A 14,824-nucleotide genomic window follows, 5' to 3' on the forward strand; every position below is an offset into this window, starting at 1 on the left:
AAGATCCCTATGGACACTAAAACATTAATTGCTGATAAATCATTTAGTGATAGACTTCACTGCCTTCTCTGAGCTCCAATGTAGATTATGGTAATTACAATTAAAAATGCTTTTCCATTTAACATTTTATGATGACAAAAATCCTTTATTGGCCCATTTGAGAATTCATTCAGTCTTAGATTTTACCATTGTCTGCCTACTTAGCACAACAATGAAAGGAATGTCAAATAATTGTATTACGATAGTGAAATATGAGCCTTATTTTTTAATTTTAAAAGATTGAAGTGGTTAACAACTATATTCTTACTAAAAGTGCTTGAGACATAAAGCTGACCATAGACTTCATTGAAAATGTTTCTCTTCCTGATCTCTTAATACACTTCCTTACATGTCTATGCCATTTTTTTCTTCTACTCTGCTCCCATTCCTTATTCTCAGCATATTAATTTATTGACTATCTTTCTGCAGCCATCCAGCTCAAAATGTTTTAGCTCCTTATCCCTTAACTCCTACTGAAAATTCCTTATCTACTAGATTGTCCATGATCTCTAATGAAAAGATGGGGTTTCTGATCTCATTTGTTCATGTCACAAAGAACACAATCCATTCACCATCCTTTCCCCAATTCTGTGCTTTAATTCTTTTTCTCCATCTGTTCTCTTCCCCCATCTCTAAATATGTTCTAGCTTGTCCTATGCTAAAAGTTATTTTTTCATTTAATCCTGACCAACTATTTAAACTCTCTTTCTTTTCTTTCTCTGAAAACCTCTTGAAAGTACAGAATATCTTGTCACTTTTGCTAGCTCATCATTCATTCACTATTGAAACTCTTGAAATTTGGTTTATATTTGGATCAGTTCTCATCTCTACAGCCACTTCTTATACCTCGACTGACTCTTCTTCCTGAGTTGTCTTGAAATTCTTCTCTGTTCTATATAGAGCTTAATCTCTGACATTAAATTAAATAATATATGGGTTTAAATAAGATAATATAGGGGTGGGATAGGGAGGGTGGGAGGGAGAGGAAGGAGGGGATATGGGGATATATGTATACGTATTAGCTGATTCACTTTGTTATACAGCAGAAACTAACACAACAATGTAAAACAATTACACTCCAATAAAGATGTTAAAAAAAATAAGATAATATATGTGACAATAACTCCAGCTACAAACTACCACCTAAATATAAGAATGAATTATTATAGTATGTATTATAATTGTAATAACAATTATTATTATTAATAATGTTATTATTTCTACTTTCCTGGTTTAAGTAACCCTACAGTAGCTGAATTACAATTTCTATTCTGATTTCTGGGCTAGCACTTAGCCCCACGTATTACTTTTTATTTCAGATGTATTTCCATTTGTATAGCATACCTTTTGACAACTCAAATATAGCATATGTAAAACTTTTACTCATCTCCCCCATTTCTTGGGGGAAAAATATGAAATAGCATTTGCTTTTTCTGCCTTCCTCATTTCTACTAATAGAAATCCTCCCAGACACAAAACTGAAATGTGGACATTTTTTTGGACTTAAAAGCAAGAACTCTGGATCCAAACTTCATGAGTTTGAATCCTGGCTTTGCTAGTTATCAGTTTTGTGACCTTGAGAAGTGTATTTATTCTTTTTGTACCTTAGTTTCTTCATCTCAAAAGTGTGAATAGTAACTTATCTCATGTGGTTGCTCTGTGGATTAAATGTATTAAAATACAAAATACTTAGGAAAGTGGATAGCACACAGTAAGCATTATATATGAGTTTATTGTTATTATAATACCTTTTCTCCCTTAATTTCATCAGTCATAATTCTAATAATTTTATTAGTAGGATTTATGTTCTTATAAAACTGAATTTAAATTCATAAATTTGAATCTATTCCCAATTCCAACTCTTTCTCAATTTTCTGGCAAATCATTTAAATTTAAAGAAAGTTAGTTTTATTCTGTATGTTTCAAACAAAATGTTTTATGTTATAATGTGTAGGCATTTCAACATTATAACTTGCATTTATCTCTTTTTAAAATAAATTGTTCTGAATCTATTTTTAAGGCTTATTACCTCATGACTTAGAACAAGAAACTGTGTAGTAATACTGCCTAGTTTGGGGCCTTAACTCCATCACTCAAGATTAAGTGACTGCAGGTGAATTATTTTATTAACCTGTGCTTCAGTTCTCCCTTCTACAAAATGGTGCCCGTAGTGGTATCTCTCTTGTAGGGTTGTCAGAAAGATTGATGAGTTAGTCAAACACAACAGTGTCAGGCACATAGTCAATGTGCAATGCAATTCTTCTTATTAACACATTTCCATGTTCCTTCTTCTAATCCATTTTCAGTATATGCTAGAAATAGAGGTTCCTTAAATCAATAAATGTGCCTGACAGAAATGAAAACAGGTCAAGATGAAATTTTTACTTCAATTTTTTTCTTTATTCATCAGTTGAAGATCACCTATATCATTTGATTTTATATTTTAATACATACAACACTTTCAGTGACTTTTCCAGTAAAATCAGGGTTGACTTAAAAAAAATAAAGCAAATGCATGCATTTAATTTTTAAAGGCAATTCCATTTTGATGACTGCCCTCAACATTTTCAATGTTTTTAAAGTCCTTCTTTGAAAAGGGAATGTGAAACTTGGAAATAATGTAGAAAACTCTCATAATAAATAATTATTTTTAATATAAATATAACGTCAGTTCCTTCAAGCCAACTGAAACTATTGTAACATCATTTCAGAGCAACCCAGTCATTTACTGCTGTAGCAGAACTTTTTACGTGTTTAAGAGCAATATTACATGAGTTATTGATAGTTCAGTATGTTAGAAATATATGATGGGTTTGACCTAAAAGATAAAAAGGTCACATTTAAATTGCAAAATTATTTTAATAAATCATTCAACTTTTAAGTGATTTCTAAACTTTCCTCTAAGTCATGCTGCCTTTTTCTTATTTTACAAGCCTGTTACATGTTGTGTGTTATTTAAATTTTATCTCATTTATCATGTATCAGTTAGAACACAAAAAAGTCTATTGTTTAGGTCATCCTGCATCATTCTCACACAGAGTAATGAGGGAATTAAATTAATCTAATTATTTTCTAATCTTTGTTTCATATAAAACTTCTAATTTTTATCTTATTAAATCCAAAAGTCTTCCCAGTATGACTACTAGCAATTATTTTCTCTGCCTGGAGTAGTTCAAAAATTTTACATATACTTTTACTTTTTCCTCTTCCCTTGAATTTCTTTTCTCCCACACTCAAAAATTTGAAAGAAAAAAAATTTTTTTTAATTGGAGGAGAACTTGAAAAAGGAAATCAAAGCCTGCTTTTATTGATGCACTGATAGACTGACCAGAGATTTGGAAGGGGTGTTTTATTAATACAATACTCATCATCAAAGCAAACTGAAAAGACAAAGGTGTCTGAAATGGCTTTACGGTGACATGATGCCTTAATTAGTTAAGGAAACGGACTGCTCGCTAACCACCTTCTCATTTCATGTTTTTTACAAACTCCTCTCCTTTCTTGATGGGGGCTTTCAGCTCAGAAATGGCCTCGGCAATCATCTCTTCAAACGGGGGAGATTTTGCCGATGCCTAGATTCTTCTCGATGCCTTTTCCCCCCAGCATCGACGGTGTGGAGAAATACGGACGGTCTGTTTCTTGGGACTTGACGAAGGAACATTCGCCAACTTCCTTTCAGTTCATCGCATACACGAGGGAGGAGACAAATCGGCAGACTCCGGCACACGCCGTGGACAGGATAGCAGGGTCTGCTCGGCCTTAGCCTTGACCACCTCCGTGCCGGCCTCCTGGATCCACCCGGTGAGGGTAGTCAGCAGGTCCTGGAGAAAGTCCACTTTGGAGGTGCACTGAGATCAGGGGGATGATCCTCCCAGCATGGCCGCCAGTGACAAGAACGTTGACTCGAGCCGGTCCACACCCTTCAGTTCTGCAACAAAAGTGTTGGCTTGGACAATGTCCAGGGTTGTCACCCCAAAGATGTTATTGGGGTTGTAAACGCCATGTTTCTTGAAAACTTCCGCTGTGATCGGGATGGTGGAGTTAACTGGATTTGAAAGGACGCAAATCATGGTCTCGGGGCTGTGCCAGGACTGTGGCGTGGGTGTTGAGCAGGTCATCCCGCGTCGCGCCTGCTTTTCCTGGGACCCCCGCGGTAATAGCCACCTCGTCGCAGCCCCCCGGGCGGTCTGGCAGCTGCTCAGCTCCGAGGTGGCCTTTCACCATCGCTCTGGTCTCCATGTGACTCCGATCGGCGGCCACTCCGGGTGTATGAGCGATACCGTGGAGGGTCGGGCGGCTCACCAAGGGGCCGTTCTTCAGCAGAAGCGAAAGCGGCTGCCGTGTTCCTCCAAGCCCCCAGCACGGCTGTTTAGCACTGTTCTGGGCCGAGGTGCCGAAGCTGCGGCGGAGAGCGGCGCCCGCAGGCCGGGCGGTGGCACACGGGGCGCGGACCAGCGCGGGAAGGAGCCGGCGAGGGCCAAAAAAAGAAAGAAAATTTGATATTTCTATTTTTATTTACTACTATATTGCAAAAGGAAAGTCCCTGGTAAGGAAACATGTGACTGAACAAACTTTGTCCCTTGTAATTCTTACCTGTTTTATTTTACCAGTGTAGTCCAATAATACTCATGTGTATTTACGGATGCAAAGGTAAGTACAAAGATCAAGGTGGTTCAATAAACCCGTGACGGCTTAGAAAATTATTAAGTAATTTGGAAGCATATGTTATATTGCTAATGATTATTTAGTTATTACAGAATTTTTAATGTTAAGATTATTAATATTTTTAATATAACTTTTTCTTAACAAATATCTTCAGCAAGGTAGAAAATATTATTCCAGTTTTTCTGCATTAAAAATAAAGTCATAATGTGTTCCCAATAAAAGGCACCAATGTTCTTTGGAGAAATGGCTGATTCTATATTCGGGACACAGTACAAGATAAGCATGTAACATGTTGTTCTAGGAAGCAAGTGTGTGTTCAAATTCTGATGTGAAAGTGTGAAAAGGACAAGAACCTAGTGAAAAGGTGTACCCATGGGCCAAATTTAATACAGATTGTGTATTAAAAAAAAAAAAAAAGACACAGAAAGAAAGAATGAAAAGGATTGAAGGTAATGCATTATAAAAATTCGAATAACAAAAGTTTCCATGGATCCATAATGATGTTTTAACAAAGAAGGAAGGAGGGTAAAGAAAAAGCTCTTCTTTACTTAACAATGGAAGCTAATATGCAGTGAAAGAATGAGATAATCAGAAAGATCACTATCTTGCCACCCTTTGTGCCATAATCAATCATCAATGAAGCTAAAGGACTGGGTAAAATGTTGTTGGAGAACAGGATATTTATAAGATATTTACAGCATCTCAAAGTATCACCTTACAAATTATTGATGGCAAAGAGTGAAAGATTTTCTACAATGAAGAAATCTGGTGGACAATACCATATCCAAGTGATTCAACTTAGCACACAAATAACGAGACACGATGACTTTATGTATTGATACCTACATATGTGAAACAATGAAAATACATGTCACCTCTGTAATGCTTTTTGCAATGAAGCTTCCTCTAGTTATAATTATGAGGAAAAATCACACTTATCCAGATTGTGTTATATTCCATATTAGAGACTGATTATACAAGTGGACAATGGTTAGACCTGCAGACTAAAGAATGCCACTTGCCGTCTGTTTCTGCAAGGATGAAGTCACTAGCCACTAGAGTCGCTGACCTTTAACACACCCTGAAAGGAGTTCAGGGCAGAGATCAGGAATGAGGCACTCGATGCTCTGGGAAAAACTGGCTGAACAGGCTTTCAGTTAGATATTTTCAGGAGAAAATTTTAGGAACACAATTTTTTGCATCTCCTTATACCTAGGAAAGCAGTAAAGTCACTAATGGAGACATTTGCTCCTCATGACTAGCAGCAGCCTTCTACTGAGATGTGTAATTGATTGCAAGTACCCCCATCACCAAAATCATATATATACTGACCTCCTTCCCCACCACCTCTTCAGAACAGTCCCTCAGAGCTATCTGAGAGGCTATGTCCTGGGCTACAGTCCTCAGTAAGCTACAAAGAAAACTGAATTCACAGCTCTCACATTGTGCTTTTTTTTTTTTCAGTTCACAGACCATCTATAAAAGTAGAACTTTCACCCACAATCTGCAGCAACGAGCCCAGGAAGTCAAATCATTAACAACAGTATGACTTCCAGCCCAGAAAGTCAACCTACCATCTTTCCACAAGACTTGTAGCATATCAGAACGTTTCTCTAGCAACCAGTCTAGGATAGCTTTTAAATGCCTTTTCGGTTGGTCTACAGAGAGAGTCTAATGCCTGGAAATCATTAAAGTGGTGAGATAAAAATCTAAATAGGGTGGTAGAAGCAGAAATTTAAAAGAATCATGGATGCTTTAGAAAAATGTATTAATAGTTCATATGGAGCTATTGATATTTGTGTCAAAGGAAAGTGAATTTCTAAAAATAGCTTCTGGGATTAAACTACATGGAAGAATATGGTAATATGGAAAGAAACAGGATTCTCCATCTCTACTGTGAAAAATTGACTGATACCACAGTACAAAGTTATGTTTATGTTGAAGGAAGAATTTACTAATGGTAATAGTAAGAAGAGTATCAAGGAGTAGTTTTATGTATTTATCACTGAAGTTTCTAAAAATTCTTTTTCATTACTTCTTTCTCTATTTCCTTTCATCCCTCCTTTCCAGCTTTCCTTCCTGCCTTCCCCTCCCTCCTTTCCCTACCTTCATTTTTGTTGTTCCTTGTTTTCTCCCTTTATCCTTTCCTCATTATTTAAAAATTTATTCATTAAAAAATAAATATTCATTAAGCATCTATACTGTGAAAGTTTCTGTTTTCTTTCTGGGTCAGTAGCAGTCTTATGAGTTAGCTTAACACTGGAATTAGATATTTGAGCTTCAGATCATGAAGTCAGCTTGTTCAATCTGATAAACTACCACTTCATTTACATAGATGATGAAAATATCAACTTCATTATTAAGACAAATTTGAAATGAATGAATGAATTATTTGGTGCAATAAATAAGCCTACATAATTAAAACTATGACCTAAAGTTTATTACAATCATCTATCAAAAAATAAAGCATGTATGCATGGTTGTGTGTATGTGTGGATATGTTTGGTGTGTGTGTAGGGTCCCAAAGCCAATTATTGTATCATCAGCCAATTCTTCAGAACTAACAGCTGAGACTTGGACTTAATGGCATTTTGAACTTATTTCTGCCATTTGGGATATGTTTGCCAATGTTAACTCACATTTTCTTTTTAAACCTGTTTCTTCCATGTAATTCCTCATGACTGTATGAACCATTATTGATATTATTTAATTCCAATTTGCAGGAATGTTTAATGTTTCTTTTCTTTTCTTCTTGAAATCTAATCACTAACATTGTGAATACCATATGTTTCTCCTCATCTTTCTCCGGGGTAAAAATTTTAACGTCTCTTCTAGTGCATACAGATTTCTCCCATTGTTGCCAAACACATTACAGATATTAAAATTGTGTGTAGTTCATGTTCCAGTGAATTGAATTAGCTTATCAGCTGAATGGTTACCTATTCATTTGTTTTGTGAAGGAAAGCTAAAAGGCTTAGGGGATCGCAGACTGAAGGTGAATTTAAGGACATGATTTAAGCCTTGCAATAGTACAGAAAATATGCAGTGTGTAAAAATGTGGCTGAATTTTTTTTGCATGTGATAGTGTTGATTTTGTTGTTGTCCTTGTTCTCTCTGTAGTTCACTCTCTGTCATTCCAAAGCATTTAGGCTATTCTGTGTCCACCATAACTGGGAATGGAAGTTTTCAGCATTCAGCACATAAGGGCCACAAATAACCTTTCCAGGATTTCCATCCCCAGGGTGGCCAAGAAGCCACAGAATGTACCTGTGGCTTTAGGATTGGTGTGAAAATAGCAGCAAGAACAATAGAATCTGAATAAAGTCAGCAGATAAGAAAGAGGAATATTTCAGTGATGACCTAATGAATGAATGACTGAAGACTAGATGGGATGAAGAAAATCTCAAAATTCCCCTATTGAGATATTACATCAAGGATTAAGTGAACCCAACAAAATCTCAGCACTGGGTAAAAACCCTAGATTGAGTTAAAATTTTCAACCTCAGTACTATGGGCATTCAAAATAGAAATCAAGTTGAATCATCGGGAAAAATATGTTATTTCTTTTATACAGTTGAATTTGTGTTGACATTCATACCTACAAATGTCAAAAGAAAAAACAAGCAATAGGCCTTTAAGGCTTGTATATTTCTTGCCATATTTTAACTGTGCTTCCACTTTGACATGTTGAGTTACTATTCTTTGAAAAGACACTAACCTGGCATTATTTAACAGTATCTATAGTTTTTATCAAATGACCAAACTTCCTTCTCACTTATGTACTAAACATTTCTTAAAGTATTTCATCATCACTTGAAATGCAAATTATTTAAGTAATAACATTTACTATGAAAATTATGTTCTCTGGTTTCATCATACTGACTCATTGTTTAATCCTGGTTTCACTTCGTAATTGCTGTGTGATCTTATTAATCTATCTCTTCTAGCCTGTTTCCACCTCTCTGATACGAGACTAAATATAACACTTCACAACTATTTTTTTAATTTAATTTAATTTATTTTTTATACAGCAGGTTCTTATTAGTTATCTATTTTATACACATTAGTGTATATATGTCAATCCCAATCTCCCAATTCATCACACCACCAGCCCCCACACTTCCCTCCCCACAACTGTTTTTTAAGAACTGTAAAACTAATCATAATAGTAGTAATGGTATTAAAAGTAGTACTATAGCAATAATAGTAATAGTGGAAATAGCAGCAATAGTATCAAAAGGGGAAAAAAAAACCAGCTAAAATTTCTGAGCAAGCATTATGCTAAGCATTTTCTCCATGAACCACGGTAGACATTTTCTATGGTTAACTCATTTAATATTCACAGCAACTCTAGAGGTAGGCAGTGTTTTACCCCATCATATAAATTAGAGAATTTAGGTTCAAAAGATTAAGCCACTTCCTTATACTACCCAAATTATACATGTTGGCTATAATTCACATTTAGAGCTTGCTTTCCCAATCACCATACATGATATAAAGGGAAAAAAGTAAGTCAGGCAACAAACATGAGCTCTTTCCCTGACCTTTACAGTAGTTCTCAAACTTTGGGACACAGAAATATCTGAAGGACTATATGATGGCAATGATGCTGCTGGTGGCGGGATCACACTTTTGAGAATAGCTGTTCTGGATCAGATGTGTGAAGGAACCCACAAAGTTATAACGTGGCCTTGTTGAATGAAATGTAGGTGCTACTTATACATAGATAAGTACAGACTGTCATCTGATTTGAGGATATCATTGACAAAATATTTCCTGTTGTCTGAAATTTCATCATTAGAAAATCATTACTTTCTACTATTATATTTTCTCAAGTGGAATTAATATTTTGGAAGATATATAGTATCTATTCATCCAGTTATGATCACTTCAGTGGACAAAAGTGTAATACAAAGATGAATAATATATGACCCTTGGCTTTAAGAGTCTTAAAATCTAGAGAATGAAACTAAATCTATAAGCAAATAATGCAACAAAGCTTATAGATCTTATGCAAAAAGACAACAAGTATATATGGCATCAAATCAGAAGATAATAATTCTACCTGAGTTGGAGTATGCAGTGGAAAGTTGAAACAATGAAAAGTAGAATAATTGGATAGAGGAGATGTTTCAGCTAAATGTTGAAATCCAAGAATTTATACTAATCAGATAGAGCATGGGGACCAGGTTGGTAAAGCATGGGATGGAGGGAGCATGTTATAGTAGATGACTGAATAGCTAGGCAAGTACCAGATTAAGTATAGTTTTATGTATCCAACTAAAACATTTGGACTTCATGCTCAGCACAATAGTGAATTTCCAAATGTTTTTTGATCAGGTGTGAAATATCTGCTTTGTGATTTACAAGGAATAGTCTGATGACAGTTTGCAGGGTTTACTGACCAGGAAGCAGATCAAGGTTAGTAATATTAATTTTATTAATAAACTAATCCTGAGAAATGAGGAGTTCCTCAAGTAAAGAGGTGGTAATGTGCATATACAGAGGGAATAAATTTGACAGGTAGTCAACAAGTGAGAGTAACAGGACTTTATTGTTTTTATTTTTTTTAATTCTATGTGACTAGTGTAGCTAGAGACTAAATAAAGGATGAATCAGATTTTGGCTAAGAAATTATACAAATCAGTGGTTCTCAAACTTTTGTTTACTAGAATCTTCTGGGAACAACTATTAAGACTTTCGGTACACAGTTCACACCCCTTACAATTAATTCAGAATCTTTGGTGGCAGCTGTAATCCCCAGGCGAGCCCAAGGTCAAGCCCAGTTAGGTATTCACCATTATTATAGATAATCGTGCCATTTCCTAGGTAGGAAACAGATATGTAATGTGGATAAGACTGTGCCAAAAAAGAATGTAGAGAGAAAAAGAAATTGAAAATATAAGAAAATAACAGTGGAATGAATGACCTGGAGATTTTAGGATGAAGAATACAGGTGGAGATACTAAAGTTCAAATTTAAAAAAGATATAGTTCTTGAAACTAAAGGAAAGGAGGTAATGAACGATTTAGATATAAATACAATCTCACTGAAATAGCAGGGAGCTGGAATGTTCATGCACAATAGCCTCAACTCGCTCTGCTAAGGAGTGGTTGTGCTGCCTGCAATGACAGAGGAGAAAGGAAATTGGAGTTGAGAACTTGAGGAAAACATTCTCAGCTGTTGAACTGCATAACTGGGCATGATTGGTAGTGGGGTGCTGGTAGAGATTAGGAATTTCTAAGTGAGAGAAATCATTTAAAAAGGAGAGAAGATCACCAATGGAAAGTTCCTGTTTGCTGTTATTTGCTCTAATCATGAATTCATTTCTTACTTCTGGAAACACCCCTGTTTTTTTAAGCATTATATTAAAAAATATAGTGTGCTCATTTTCTTATATGCCTTGTTCTTTTGGTCAAGTTGTATGTCCAGAATTAAGTACCGGACCCCACTGAAACCAGTTAGAGCCCTTCCCCAAGGCTTTTGTAAATTGAAATAAGAATAACTAGGAGTCATTTTTTTTCTCTGGTGTGGGGTTCTAGCAAATGTGAGACTTGGACTCTGTGAGACTGCTTTCTTCACCACGTGGGATGGATGGTCTGAAGTCAAAGCTGAAGAAATGCCGAAAAAAGAAAAGCACTAAGAAGAAGACAAGATCGGGAGGAAAATTATTAAGATGTTCCAGCTCCATTCTTGAACTTCCTGTTTTGTGGTTGTCTAATCTTAAATTGGAAGTATACTGTTGTATCCTGGTGTATGTCAAGAAATAATTCCTTTCGTTTTGGATTTTCAAAAAGATAGCTATCAAAAATGCGTAAACCTTATAAAACTGTAATGTGGAAACTACACTTCCCAATCCCCTGCAGTAAGTTGAGGCCACGTCCACTAGAATATAACTGGAAATGATGTGGGTTATTTCCAGGCCAAATGAACTAGGAAGCATGGATGCCTTTTCTACCCTCTCTTTTTCTTTAAACTTGGATGAAGAATACTCTGAAGCCCTTTGAAAATGCAGAAATGCAAAAAGAAAATAGCCTAAATCCCTGAACTTTCAAGTGGAAGAAAACAGTTAAATGAAAGCAACAGCTGCTACAGATATTTACAGGATAGAAAAATAGCCCTGATCATGTTAAGTTACTGAAATTGTAGAATTTATTTATTATAGTGACTAATGTTTCTCTATCTGCCTAAATGATGCACTAAGAAAATTTGGACTTAACTACATCATAACAAAGAGTTTCCAGCGAGGTAGTCATTGTTTTGTTTGCTAAATATTAACAGTCTTTAGGAAACAACACTCTAAATTGTCCCCTTGTAGGACTAAGTGATCAGTTCTGGCCAACAGTTATCAGCAGAATTGACTTATATCACTTCCCTGTAAGAACTTTAATTTGCATTGTGAAACACAATTGAACTTTTTTTTTTTCCTATTTCTCCTTTCCTTTGGTAACTCTACCTACATACATATCTGATTCTTTGTAGTTGTAAAACATCTCTTTATTATATATTACTATTTATACTGTGTCTCAGAGCTTTGTTTTAGAATGTTTCTTTTGCTATGTCTTTAAATTCATTAATATTTTCTTTTGCAGTGTCTAACCTGATGATAACCCCATCCACTATATTTTTCATCTTGAACATTGTGGTTTTCCATGCTTAAAGTTTTATTTGCGCCTTTTCTAATACCTTCCATGTCTCTCTAAAAATTTTCATTCTTTCCTCTAGTTTCTTGAATATCTGAAATAAAGTTATAATAACTATTTTTAATGTCCTTGTCTACTAACATAGCATATGTGTCAATTCTGTGTAAGTTTTGATTGATAGATCATTCTTTTCATTGTGGAGAGAATTGTCCTACCTCTTTGTATGCCTGGTAATTTTTAATTGAATACCAGACACTGTGAAGTTTACTTTCCTGGAAGCTGAATTTTTATTTCCTACTCCTTTAAATAATATTGTGCTTTTTTCTAAGATGCATTGAAGTTACTTGAAAACAGTCTGATCTTTCTGGGTTTGCTTTTCAACTTTGTTAGCTTGGACCAGAGCAGAATTTATCTGAGGTTTCGATTCAATGCCCATGAATTATGTTGGTTTCAACTCTGAGGGGTGGGAATTGTCACTATTCTCAGACAGGTGTGAGATCAAATCACTGTTTCCTCTGATTCTTTCAGGTTTTTCTTCCTGAGCTTCCTGCAGTTTTTTCATATGTCTGCTGAATACTCAAATGAGGTGATCTGCGATTTTCTGGAGTTCTCTATCTGTGCGTACCTCTCCTCTCTGGTGTCCTGCTTTGTCAGTTCTAGTGCCCCTGCTTCCCTGCACTCTTGGCTCCATCCTCTCAAAGTGGGAAAGCCATTAAACTCCCACCTGGGATCCCCCATTCTGTGCTGTGATACAGAAAGTCTTAAGACAGAACCCGTTACATAATTTGCAGGTCCATTGCAAAAGGAAGGTGCAAGAACCCTTGTTCAAATATTATGAAGAATTTCAAGACAGTGACAGCAGGCACTGCACCGAGTATCAGACTCTGCAGCAGCACCGGTTTCATGGTTGTGAAGCCAGCCCTGCTCGAGGCAGTGATTTAGGACAACAGCAGTGCTCTTCTAGTTGTTTCCATATCTCATGCTTTGTTATCCTTCATTGTCCAATGGCCAGTGGTTTTAAAAACACATTTTCTTTTACTTTATTCTGATTTTTAGTTTTTTCAGATGACAGGAAATCCTTTCTTTGTTACTCTCCCTTGGTCAAAAGTGAAAGTTCCCCTTACTAATCAATGTCTCAATTACATAGCGGCCTTTTTACCTTGAAATGACGTTGGTATAACAATTATTTTTCCTTGGATCTTAGCAATTCCGTTTATCAAGTAATACTAGATAGTAAATAACGTTGTTTTATTTAGTGTTCATTTAAAATCTGATACATATAGCTGGATTACTGTCTTTGGTACAGCTATCAGAATTATTTAATAAGGGGATTTGTATTTGGTTGTGATAAAATTTGAGATTTCCTGACCAGATGTACTGTTTACTGTTGTTCAAGTACCTGGATAAAAACTAATTGCAGACTTTCTCTTTATATGAACAGATATTCTGGTTGTCTGGTCTTGGAAGCTACCTCTAATTAAATTAATTAGAGCAGAAATTAAAAATTTCATTTTCTGCAGGAACTTGATAGGTGACACAAGTAAGTATTGAGGGCTAATATAAGGTACTAGATGCAGAGGAGTGTATGAATGACTGAGGAGTGGGCATGCAAAGAATGTGTCATTTTTTTTAAAAAAGCCACAAATGTAGCTGTTGATGTGAACAATAATCATAAAAATATTGTACAGGCCCAAAGTATATGATATCCATGTGTTTCTTTCTGAGTATGGGTTCTATTTTGTGATCACTGCCTAAAAGCATTGTTATTTGAGTTTTTTTTTTTTTTTTTTTATCAAGGAAAGTTTGTTCAAAAAGAATGATATAGAAACATAAAATAACAGAATAAACTGGAATGACTCTAGTTGAAGCTGTGCAGCTGTGAAGGAAGGTCAGTGCCCACAGCTGCCCATACCTCCATCACATATTGATGGTCCCTAGATGAGAGTATATCAAGTTGTTTTCTTAGAAATCAAATGGATAAACCTTTGCACTGGACGGCCAGCTTTTTTTTTTTTTTTTTTTTTTAATCAAGGATGGTAAAAGCATTGCATTTAGAACTATTCTTTCTAATATAGTAACCACTAACCACATGTGGTTATTAGGTACTTGAAATGTGGCTAGTTCAAAATACGATCTGCACACCATATTTTATAGACATAGTAAAAAGAAAAGGTAAAATACATTAACAGTAATTTTAGTATTGATTCCATGTTGAAATGATATTTTGGATATATTGGATTAACTGAAATATCTTATTTATATTAATTTTGCCTTTTTTAGCATTTTAATGCAGATACTAGAAATTAAAAATTGAATATGTGTCTCCCATTTTGTTTTAATGGACAGTGCTGGGTTCAGAACACTTGGGCATTAGAGAACATCAGAGAATAACAATGCATAGAGCATGGTGGCGATGAATTGTTTTTGAACTCTCAATTTTTTTGAGATTGAACCAAAAGTTTTTTTAAAGAAGAAAA

At 35.4% G+C, this 14,824-nt stretch overlaps 1 pseudogene; it reads right to left on the minus strand.

Moving 5' to 3' along the window:
- Positions 1 to 3,506: 3,506 nt before the first annotated feature.
- Positions 3,507 to 6,303, minus strand: LOC103003323 (malate dehydrogenase, mitochondrial-like; annotated as a pseudogene).
- Between the last annotated feature and the right edge of the window lie 8,521 nt (positions 6,304 to 14,824).

This window comes from Balaenoptera acutorostrata, chromosome 4 (genome assembly GCF_949987535.1).
Source record: "Balaenoptera acutorostrata chromosome 4, mBalAcu1.1, whole genome shotgun sequence".
NCBI lineage: Eukaryota > Metazoa > Chordata > Mammalia > Artiodactyla > Balaenopteridae > Balaenoptera > Balaenoptera acutorostrata.